Here is a 12,445-nt window from a genome sequence, read left to right as displayed (position 1 = left end):
CCGGGATCCATCCGGCTGCTTTATCGGCCACTCCACCCCAGAGCCACTGCCGCCCAGCAGTGGCTATAACAGAAGCTTGTGGAATGATGCTATGCTAGTTTTCAACTAGAGTGATTTTTAGATCAGTTGAAAGGTAATGAATCAGCCCATCAGTGTTTTTAAAATGTTAATAATTAATATGTCCAGGAGTTTATTTCAACAGTGGTCATTCAAAGGTCTGCGGTCAATAAAAACCCAGCTTTAGCTGTTGGCCCAGTTTTAAACTGCAGAGTCAGGCTGATAACAACTAGATCACATTTCTTTCCATTGTAAACTGTGCCTCTTGGGATTATGTAAGTCTAGTAGAAGTGATGATGTGTGCAATATACAGGACGATACACAAGTGGTGTGTGGCTGTGCATACTGCATAGGGGTGTGTGGTACACATCAGCACTTGTATATGTGCAAATGTGGACATGTTTATTGTGTATGCGCAGTACAGGCTCATCAAGACAAGATTAAGATCCAGTTCTCGATCCGTAACTCATTTATTCCCTCTCCCTCCTTCCTTAGTCTTTGATTCATTCCTGCCTTTCTACGGTCAACCTCTTTCGTCCGTCCTTTCTTTTCAGCCTCCCTGCCTCTGTCCTTTCCATTCTTGCCTCTTGGTTTTAGGAGGACTCTTGTGCAACCTGTAATGCTTTATCTATACTTTGTTGCGTGCTGTGCCACACCAAGAATAGCAAATCAAGCCATCGCTTGTAGATCGGTTATGTTTGGTGTGTGACATTGGCATGCAACTAAGTACTGTATATATCACCAGGTTTTCAGAGAAGCCCACACAATTATTCCCCCAACCTCTTCCATTAGTGGCCAACACACAATAACGTACTGATAATAGCCAGTTAGCCTACGAAAACTACCAGATCATATCATCCAACTAACAACTGAGCAGATGTGTCCAATGGTTTTGGCTCGTTCCCCAGCAACATGAGTGTTTGGATGAAACAGTCTATATTAAAATATATAATAAATACACTTTTGTTTTTATTTATTTTTAAACACACTCTGCACACTTTCCTCCCCACCTGTCTCACTCCTCTCTGCCCCCCTCCATACTTCCCTCTTGTCTCCCTGTAGTATTTTGGGCAGCAGAGGGACTCTTGGCAGAAAAGGGCAAGAGACATCACATTTTAATTAACGATAGAAAACAGCTTAGACTCGAATCTCAAAGGTATGGAGAGGGGAGAGAGAGAGATTTGGATTGTGTGTAAAGAGAGCGAGGGAAACGGAGAAAGACAGAAAGAGAGGGTGAGAGATGAAGCACAGGCCGAAATGCAAGACGGAGAGCTAAGAGTGTGAGATGGAGAAAGAACTGTGTATGAATGTGTGTGTGACTGACTTCTCTCTCTCCCTCTCTCGGTGTCAAAGAACTTAGATGTGGTGATACATCACCACAGGAAGTTCTCTAAGATAGATAGTCTAATTCCATAGTAGAGTCAGACCCTCCATTAGGAGGTCAGCGTTGCAGCTGCTCTGGAACTCTTCTGTCACGTAGGGTGGGACAGTGGTGTGAACTAGAGGCTGACTTTTTTTAGGGATTCCTGCAGGTCCTGTGGCATTCCCGCGGCGGGATGGGATTACATTTTGTATTAATCCCGGGACTGGGATGGGAATGAAAGATCAACGGGAGCAGGAATAACATCAATTGGCCTCATTATATTACCACAGATTAACCCATTTTGAGCGGGAACCCCTTTTGGTGTTATAATTTAGCTATTGAAAAATAGCAGATCTACAAGCTCATGAGCTTGTAGGTCTGCTATTTTCTTTTTAATTTAAGAACTACCGACGTCAGGCCTGAATGGGTTAACTGTTCCTGGTACCACATCCTTTGAATTAAAACAACATGAAACACGAGCGAGAGTCAAATTGAGTGGGAGCGGGATGGGATCGGGAGTCATTCTACCGGGAGTGGGACGGGATGGGATTTTCTTGCATGTGACAGAGGTGTCAAACTTGAACGATAGTTGCACTATATGTTATAAATAGGTCAACAATACAAATTATGCTAGTATTGTCGATATTTCTAATGAGTGGCCATCAGTGCACCCTACGAAATGACCCGAACTACTTAATATTCACCATAACCAGACCATAACTCTCATCACGGGACTCAGGCAATGTCAATCAATTAATACATCTGCGACCTTACTCTGTATATAGTGATATACAGTGGTGAACCCAAATGGTCCATAAACTGTCCATCAGAGTTAAATCAAAACTGGGAATTTTGTTGTCTGCTACTGAGGCAGGAAGTTCTCTCTACTCGGCTAGACGGGTTGGTGAAGTTAAGTATGTGATGAATTTGGGGATATAGTGTACTACCCATGCAGCCACTGTTGGAAGAGGACAAGAGACGTCTCTCTCTCTCTTCCCAAACGGCCTCTATAACCACCCAAACTCACTTTTCTTTCTTTCTCAGCCACAACCCCCCCCCCCCCAGTGTTTACTGTTTAGCTTGCAGGGTCACAGAGCAACAACCCAATGTTTTGGGGGGAATTGAACATTGGAACAATGTATTTCCGTTTGTCTTTTAGGTTTTGAAAAAGAAATAGACAGAGGGCAGATATGACAAATGACACATTTAATATTTTTTTTAAATGTATAACTTTTCAACATTAAAACAATTATGATAATGCAAAATAATGATTTGACCGATTATCTCCGCATAATTGCGATTAGACAGCAACATTGCCTAACCTGCATGAGTTAAGAATTGCAGTGGAGTAGGGATGGGAATTATTGATTAAGTCATTAATTGATAAGTTTTGATAACCTTATCAATCAATTAAGGGCCGTATTTTTTTTTATAAATCTGGTAATCTTAATTTCCCTCAATGTCTAAGATAAAAATCTACACTTTGCTCAAATACAGAATGAATACAAAATGCATATTATATTCCTTAATCAAATATTTATTTGACCATTTGCGATACAGGGCCAGGCAATGGCATCTTTGTATGAGGAATAAAATGAAATGTACAGTGCACCGTCTTGTCCGTCACATCACATGCAAAAGCAGAGATGTTTCTGTGGCTACCAAGGTGGGGGGACGACGGGGGGACGGGACGGGGGACGACTGTTTTACCGGCCCCACATGTGCGTTCCTCGGCCATGTGCACGTGCAAACAGCACAGAAAAAAACACCCAATGATAGAACCGCAGAACTTTCTATCAATTATTAACCGTTAAGTTGAATTGATTGATTTCTTAACAGTGATTAATCGATTAACTATTAACATCCCTACAGTTGAGTAAACACTAGCATGTACATACTGCGCGTGTGTGTGTGTGTGTGTGTGTGTGTGTGTGTGTGTGTGTGGAATCTGTGTGTGTGTGGAATCTGTGTTAAGACCGTTCAAGACTATTCTTAGATAAAACTGCTCTGCAACGGCCCGTCGTGGAGCGTTCACTGGAAAGACAAGTCTTGGAAGGGAAGCATGGACTTTACGTAGGTGTAGGGTGACGGGAAAATGTGTTGTTGTGTCTGATGCACAGACATTATATACAGTATACATACTGTATAATATATATATATATATATATATATATATATATATACATACACATACATACACTGTCAAATCCTCAGTATTCATTTATCCATTTGTAACTTCAAGAGTGTAGTAATTTAATCAAATAGATCCGTCGGGTCCATTTGTACACCCATGAGTTAAATGAACACCCACACACACACACACACACACACACACACACACACACACACAGTCAGCCATGGTGCCAGTTTGCCTGTGTAAGGGGAAAACCCCAGCTATGTAAAAAGCTGTGTGTGCGTGCGTGTGTATATGTGTGGTCTTGGGTTACGGTTCCAACAGATGGGCCAGACAGGTGACTGGACCTCAACTCTGCCAGAGCTTGAAGGTCAGTATGGAAGCCGTTATGTACTTTATGTACACACAACACAACACAACACACACACACGGTTCACGTCATCACAAACGGTACCCACACACACACCTTGCATGCAGCGCAAGGTAGATTACTATTAGGGATGTGCAAGAAAGGTTGAATTTTCGTGGCAGTCAGTCTCTACATTCTATTTACATATTTAACATTTTGTATTTTTTTCTTTTTAAATGAATGGGTTTAAGCTAGTTAGCTACAATAACATAAGCTAAAACTACAGTAGAGTAAATGGCCATTGATTTATTGTTACCACACGTGGCTGCTGATTCCATTTAAACTCTTGAGGGGGCACGGCATCTCCCTCTCTCTAGAGCAGGCCAGCAGGGGTTCCCATCGGTTTTGGCTGGGGTCCCCAGCCGGAAATGGGATCCTTATTAAATTAGATCATATTGGACCTACGTTGTCTGCCACAGTGCTCAGAGGAACATTCTTTCCTAATGGGTGCTCTGCTTCTGGGTGGAGTAATGCATAGGTCTACTCGTCACTGTAATGTTTTTGTGCCCATGATAACTTTATTGTCTTATTTCTGTACTCTATTCCTTCCTTAATGAGTCCATCGATAGTTAGTCATTATTGCTCATTGTTCTTGCCATGTCTTTGTATACTTCATTTTGATTGAATTACAATAGTGTTATGCCTGAGCTGTTTTTCTTTTCTTGTCTGTTATGTTCCTGTTGTATCTGTGTGTTTGTCTTTAATTTAGTTTAACCAGAAAAAAACAATAAATATACTTTACAAAAAAACAAAAACATTTGAAGATGAAGCATCCAACAGAGATGCCTAGAGACTTCACATCAGCTATCCATGACTCGCTTCATTGCAGTAACGTTGTCGTCGAGGCAATATCCTAAGAAAGAGCAGTTGATTTTTTATACAATACTTTGGTCAATCATACACAAATCAAAGGATTACATTCATGAACACACACACAGTAGAGCGAAAATTCTATATTCAAATATGCTCAACAGTGCCACATTAGGTCACCCAGCGGTATTGCAGCTGTTCATACGCCAAACGGACTGACTATAAAATCCTGGCTGAAATGTTGGTTGCAGGCAAGCAGCTTCGAGGTAAACGCTGTGTCACCTGCCAAACGCAGGCTGCAAAGCAGTTGTTCCAACTTCCTACACTAGCCCGGGAAGCGCACACCCCGCCCCGCCGTGTTCTTCTGCCCAGTTAACACACACACACACACACACACGTCAATGAACATGAACGGGCAACAGAGAAGAATATGAACTAGATAAAGTGCCCCTCGGGGCACAGGTCTCCACCAGGGCAGGTCAGGTAGTGGCCTCCTGGTGGCGCTATAATAGGCCAATTTGAAAAGGGTGCCATTTCTTCTTATGCCATGGATGGCAAATTGGATGATTTGAGGCATTTTGTTCCAAAAATGTGCTTTGCAAAAATCCACCTGTTGGTGACGCTATAACAGGCCAATGTGAAAAGGGTGGGATATATTCCTCAGCCTATTAGGAAAGTCTGTGAAAGAGCGTTCATGATCTGAGGCTTTTTGTTCAAAACGGGCCAATCCTACAAACTTTGAAAGCTAATGTTTGCCAATTAGGATGGAATATGAAATATCGGACAGATCCGGCTTGGACGTATTTGTGTTGTTGCCTATTGTGCTGTAACATTGGGGGGATATAGGCTCTAATATTAGCTACACAGTACATTTCTATCTATCTTTGAAGAAAGAAAGAAAAACAACAGAGAAATAGATATTATGGCCCAGGCGGTGGCGTAACCGTCTGGGCACTCGACTCCCGAGCCCAACACAGCCTTTACTGCATGTCTTCCCCCATCTCTCTCCCGTTTCCTGTCAGCCTACTGTCTGTCCCTTCAAAAAACCAATAAAAGGCGTAAGCAGCAAAAGAATATCTTAAAAAAATAAATAGATATTGCTATTTTAATGGAATTAGGTGCATGTAGCCTATGGGGGGGGGGGGGGGGGGGCGCATAGGCTCTAATATTCGCTACACAGTAGATGTCTATCTATCTTTGACAAAAATAGAGATAGATAATGTAATTTGAATGGAATTAGAGACGGGGAGGCGGAGGAGTGGGGGGTGTGCTGCCCGGGCTAGTGTAGGAACGACTGCTTCGCAGCCAATCTACAAGCCAACAAGCCGTCACGAATGCAACACGTAGTGGGCTTGCAGATCGGCTGTGTTTGCCAAGGGTCACCCTCGTACATTGATGCATGAATCTGTAAACACAAAGACTCGGCACCGCAGACAGAGTAACCAGACTTTCTATGGTAGAAAGGCAGCGCTGTACTGAATATAAACACGTTTAAATCACACGTCACTTCAATTGATTCAAAATGATAACATACGTCAAGTTGAAACGGGCGATCCATTTGGTAGCGATTGCAGACAGCTTACAACCATACTCGACCAAAATAGGGGTACAACTATGTTTGGATTGTCCCTCGCTGTAAAACTTTCTTCTTGTCCCATTTCCCATGTACCTCAATTTTATTTAAACAAACATCTGAAAGATTCTCATGTATATAATTTCCCGGAGCAAAGCGTGTCTTAAGTGGCATCTAAACCATTATTACATTAGATACACTTTTTAAAATGAGGCTATATAAGATATTAAGTACCGTATATAAGTTTGAATTCTTCATTTGATATAGCAAGAGAGGCCAGAGGGAGCTGCAACTCTGCGTCCGGAGCATAGCGATAAAAGTCTTGTGCGGTCTGTACGTTTGAATGAACTTTTACTGCATACAATATTTTATATTAAAAATATTGTTTATATAAAAATATAAACAATATTTTATATTAAAAATAATGTTTGTAGGCTAGATGCCTGGCGTGAGTCCCGTTCATGATGACGTTTGCTGCATGTCTCTCCCTCCCTCTATCGTGTTCGTCTTCACTTGTTACTATCAATAAAAGGCAGAGAAGCACAAAAAAAAAGGAATACAAACATCCTTTTTGACAGGTCTAACACACATACACACACCAGGCAACGCCAAGGCAGAATGCAGAGCAATTAACTGAACAGGGCATCCAAGGGGTAAACAGGAAGGCTTAAATGGAAACAGTCTCCATCTTTTTTTAATGGTCTACATGGTTTCAAAATAAATGGTCCACTTTAGTTTGAATGGAAACCATCTCCGCACCCCACCGCACACATCTCTGCATGGATGTCACATCTCTCTGTGTGACTAACAGTGTTTTTATCTGCGTGGGAGAACACGGCAGCAACATATGATTCCACCTACCTTCTTATTCAAATCTCTGCTTTTAACGCAGTTAACTGTTAACTGGAGGTTATGCATGTATGACCAATTCTCTATTGAGCAGTCAGTGCTCCGCTTCCCTATGGTAGGATGAAGTTAAACATTACATACAGTATTATATTGAGTCGATACAGGCAGCAGGGCTCGAGATTAACGGCGTCCCGACGTCCCGGGGACGGTAAAATATCTATTTGGGACTTAAATGTATCTCATTTGGGACGGTTTCGGGACGAGAGGAGTTTTTACACTGAAAATGCGCATTTCGTGTGCAGTGATGAGCAGCATGAGACCAGCAGCGCTGCCGTCATTCAGACAGTTGACAACAACGAACGCACACACCATCATTCACCCAAAGGAATCCTAGGAATTATATTGCTTTTGCCCCGTGGATGGGACATTTAGATTTAAAGATTTAGATTTAGATCGGTTGGAAGCATGGATTAAACCATGGTTGTGTGCTACAGAAAGGTTCCATAGGGACATGGAGCTACACTACACCAACGTTTAACGTTAGCTTCCATGCTAGGCTTGCTAGCTGGCATAGACATTAAATAATATGTTGGTATATATCCTCTGAAGCAACAGATGTTTTCTAATGCTCAGATTGTTCTGGAAATGCTGCCCCAACACTGGAATGCACACCCCAAAACGCTCTCATTCCACAGTTTTTATTGTTGATTTATTGATTCCTTCGTCTTAGTATTCCCCCTAATAAAGTTGTTTTTATTTGTTTTCTCATGCCACCCATCATGTAATAGACATTTGAGTATTCATAGACTACCTGCATTGGTAGTCTGTTGGTCTTGATCAAGTAGCCTACACCAACGTTTTATAAGCTACTGTAGTCACTATTCATTGATTCACTGGTACACCAAAATAACAATCCATTTGAAAATAAATATCACTGTTCTCAGGTCGAATATTGATATGCGATTAAAATGTGATTAATTTAGATTAATGAATTACAAAGCCTCTGATTAATTCGATTAACATTTTTAACCAAGCCCTATTTTTCATCTGGGAGCATTTTGACTGAAAAGAAACATGACCCCAAACAAATAATGTACTGCATGTATTCAATACATGCAGTACATTATTTGTTTGGCTTAATTGTATTTCTATTACAATAGGAATACAGTTATTCATTTCACAATTTGAGTGGTGCTTTTTTTGTACTTTTCCCAGGACGGTATATATTTACTTTGGGACGGTTCAAATTGTATTTTGGGACGGTTCCGGGACGGTGGTGAAAAAAGTTAGTCTGGAGCCCTGACAGGCAGACTGCACATACTGGTCAAACTATGCAGACAAACGAGGACAGTGGCAGACATGGAAGGAAGGACAGTCAGAAATACAGGAATGTAGACAGACGATGTGGTTTCAAATTGTCTTTCAGTGTAATGGGCAACAAAGGAGAATAAGCTAGTGAGGAGTCATGTGAGTCAAAGAGAGAAAATCACACGCAGACATGCCTGTTTGACTGCACAAGTGTACACACTACACAGTACACACACACTTATTGAATGCCTGGTTGACAATACATGCATGATCTCAAGCGTGCGCGTGTGGGTGTGATCGAGATCCAGTCTATCCTTGTGTGTGTGTGTGTGTGTGTGTGTGTGTGTGTGCGCGTGCGTTCTATAGCAGGATGACAGGCTGCTGTGACTGTCAGTCCTTAACATTTCTAATCTCCCAGGGTAAACTTTGCTCCTCAGTACAGTGGCTACACAATACTATTACCCATACACTCCACCCTCTGTCACATTTAGTACAGTTAAAGGCCCAATCTGCAGGTCTGAAACAACATTGTTCTCTCTCAGTCTTACCTCCAAGTTTATTTGAAATGGAATCACAATCTCAGCAGAAAACAGGTTATTGTCTTTCAGTGAATTGGGCTGTGCTAAAGGTCAATGACATGCATTTATGATATCAGACACATCTGCAAAGTCGTTGTTGACTTTTGGGCACTTGGCAAGTCTAGTCGGGCTCAGAACTGAAAGTGTGAAATGCAAAGAAAAAGGCACGAAAACGGTTACACCTCATGGAATGCACAACGTTGTTTTAAGTGGTTATTACAAACTTACAAAGGAAGGGGTTTAATCTTCCTTGTATTTGGCGTAAACTCCCTCTCCGGCAAGGGATGGCTGGATGGGGGCCGCTGCCAACAACAGCTGTTACCACATGATGCCAGCTAGCAGCCTAGGCAGGGTGCTAACGTAAAGCATGGAAATGCACACCTATATTAATTGGTACTACTGGCTATGAACTGGAACAGGAGCAAGGCAGATGCTGCACACTCATGACTCCAATGCCAAGTTATTTATACAAAAACCCTGAGCATCATAAACAGAGTTCTCCGTCCTATCAAATAGTAATGCCCAGCACTCAGGACGGAGATGTATTGATTTCAAAACCGATCGAATCGATCCACAGGCTGGGAGCGTCTGTTGTGCAACATTCGATGTAATTTCCTGTTGGGACGTCATCGAAAATGTCCCCCCACATTTTAGCGGATGAGACCAAAAATCTTACAACGTGAATAACTCTTGATCTAAATCATTCCGTCCAATTCTAAGCAAAGATTATGTTTTAGACGGCCCCATCGCTAGTAGCGTTAGAATTAATCATACCTCGCGTTGTTGTCGATCGCCTCAGGAGTGTTTTGGCTACATCAAGCTACTTCAGCTACATCCGGGATAGCGCCTGGTGCGTCGCTAAATGTGCTCCTTTTCTGTAAATCGCTCTGCGCTCTGATTTAATGGTCTTAACTCTTAATACCCCCGCGTGTTCGTAGTGTTAATATATATATTTTCTTTTAATTGGTACGGATGATTCTATATGGCCACAGTCAGTGGCAAAATCTAAACACAGTCTACATGTAGAGATACACTCTCTCCCCACTCTCTCTGCACAAAGCTATACATAATGAGATTAAAACGACAGTCTACAAATGTCCATCCTAACTAACTATTGTTGACATAAACTACTGACAACTTATTTTCTAATTTAGCAGTTTGACCTCAGCCAGACTTGGTAAACTGTTCACCAGCACCACCAGTGTTCTATAGGTGTTGCCACGTGGAGAGCACACAGCAAGAAGCGAGTGACTTCAGCCAATGGGATCTATCACACTATCGGTGACTACACTGAAACAAGCACAATGGTTCCCCTAGCATTCTGTAGTGTCTTCTTAGAAATCCTGGAAGGTGATTTTCCAGAGTCTGTTCTTTTAACTGGTAATGTGGGTCGCGCCAGACAAAGGCAGTGTGTTCCCTGGACCAGGTGAGTGTCCTGGCTTCTCACTAGCATAGCAGACATTCCTCCAGCCGCTAAAACAACACAACACAGAGACACCACACCTGTCCTCTTAACCTCACCACGCAATTCACCTGCTGCATTCACATTATGTAATACACACTGGCAAGGTCTGTGTGTCAACAGTTGACTTGCTGTGTATTTGTGTGTGCACGTGTGCGTATCGGGGGTGTGTGTGTACGACTGTCAGTGTGTCTATGTGGGCGGGCATGCAAGTAACAGAGTAGTAAACTAACAAAAACAAACTCATCTAGTTGTCTTAACAAAAGAAGTCCCAATTCATTCCTGTCAATGGTGACATCAACACTTCTACAGAACTAACAGCATTCCTCTGACACTCCTCGGACCCAGAATCATCCACTACTTTCACTAAACTTTCCATTCTCTTTCCTGTCCGTTCCTTGGCCTAGTACAGAACATGTCTTACCTTACCGTCTCCAGTCCATTTATATACATGCATATGTACCTTTCCACTGGGTGCACTGCTCATGCACACATACCAACCGCACAGACCAGGCTAGCTGGCTAGCTAGCTACAGAAGGCCTTTGACAGTGAAAGGGGCTAACTATAACTCTGTGCCCCCTTGAGCTAGCTGGCAATAGCAAACAAACAGACATGCGCTCTGTCACTCACTCAATTAGGTTTCTTGTTGCGCTGCAGACTCCAGTTAGGGAAACAGAGAAAAGAAAAATGGTCAGTTTTTTTGGCCCGGTTCAGTTGGAGCGCACGGAGGGAAGATGAAAGTTTGTGTGGGCCCAGGTTCTGCCCTTTCTTTGCGGCTTGTTTGGAGCGAGCGGGGTTGGAACAGTGTAAAGAGACACCTCACAGATCAGGTTACCCCTGGGGGGAGGGGGTGCATAGGAGGGGTGGGAGGGTGAGATGAGGGGAGATGTTGGCCAAACATACATTAGAAGTGACTGGAGACAAAGAAAAGGGAGAAAGATAAACAGAAGAGGTAGAGAAATAGAAGGTGTAGAGCACCATTTCCAAAATTGGCTTTAGAAGAGAAACGGCATGTGTTGGTGTGCTGTCTGTGTCTGGTAGAGAAACCACAACCAAACACTGAACAGCAGGGCCGAGCTATCAACGAACGAACATTCCAAATTTGTATAATAATGAAATGACATAATCAAAATTACATTCCATTCTGAAAATGGATATTCAATGGTGTGGGGAAAAAAATAACTTAAAATCAGCACCACCACAGCTGTCTGCCTGGCGAGTTTTCGTGTGGCCCTGGGCAGCTGCACTGAATGCATGGACAGGAGTCACAATGACACTGCAATTGATTGAAAATGAAAATTTAGGTCAAGCAGAACGAGTGATCCGTGTGGTAATGATGGCATAGAGTTCACAATCAACCCTACTCGACCACAAAAGAATGATTTGCACTCGGAGCTACCGTAACCGTATCTAAAAAGCCCCATTTGAGGAAAAGAGCCTATAGAGGGTTACAGAGACAGAGATGCTGAGACCGAGAGGGGAAAGAGAGACAGTGTTGAAGGTATGTCCTCATTTACCCTGCATAAGGCAAGAACTAACTCTTTGCACTAATCATCCTCAGCCATTGAGCAATCAAATCCACCCTGCTGGCTCCTTGCCAGCCTTCCACTCCTCCTCCACTCTTTGCTACTCATCTCCTCTCCCCAGCCATCTCCGTACGCATTTTCCCTAATCGCGCCTTCTCTCTCCACACTACTCTCCAACAAGTAATCAACTCTTTTCCTCTGTTCCGTCCATCTCAGTCTCCTCCTTTCCGCGGTTTATTTTCTCTCTGCCTGTGCTCCATTTTCATCCCTCCATAGATACATCTCAGAGGATGTCTTCTGAGCTGTGAGATTTCATTATGAGTCTATTGACAACAAGGCAACAGCATATTTCAACACTGTGGTGGTGATTCCAGT

General features: G+C 42.7%; 1 protein-coding gene across 4 annotated transcripts in view; it reads right to left on the bottom strand.

The window, feature by feature from the left end:
- The window catches only part of ppp2r5eb (protein phosphatase 2, regulatory subunit B', epsilon isoform b), a 49,483-nt gene that overhangs the window by 16,963 nt on the left and 20,075 nt on the right, over positions 1 to 12,445 (bottom strand). The window contains exon 1 of one of the 4 annotated variants that reach the window (XM_083792349.1): positions 11,175 to 11,321. The exons of the other annotated variants lie outside the window; for them this stretch is intronic. The gene's annotated coding sequence lies outside the window, so the exon portion shown is untranslated. Of the gene's footprint in view, positions 1 to 11,174; positions 11,322 to 12,445 lie in introns of those variants that run through there. 4 annotated transcript variants of the gene reach the window in all.

Source organism: Protomyctophum parallelum (assembly GCF_964188405.1).
Source record: "Protomyctophum parallelum genome assembly, chromosome: 20".
Taxonomy (NCBI): Eukaryota; Metazoa; Chordata; class Actinopteri; order Myctophiformes; family Myctophidae; genus Protomyctophum; species Protomyctophum parallelum.
Note: the sequence above shows the minus strand (reverse complement) of the source record. Positions and strands in the feature narration are given on the sequence as shown.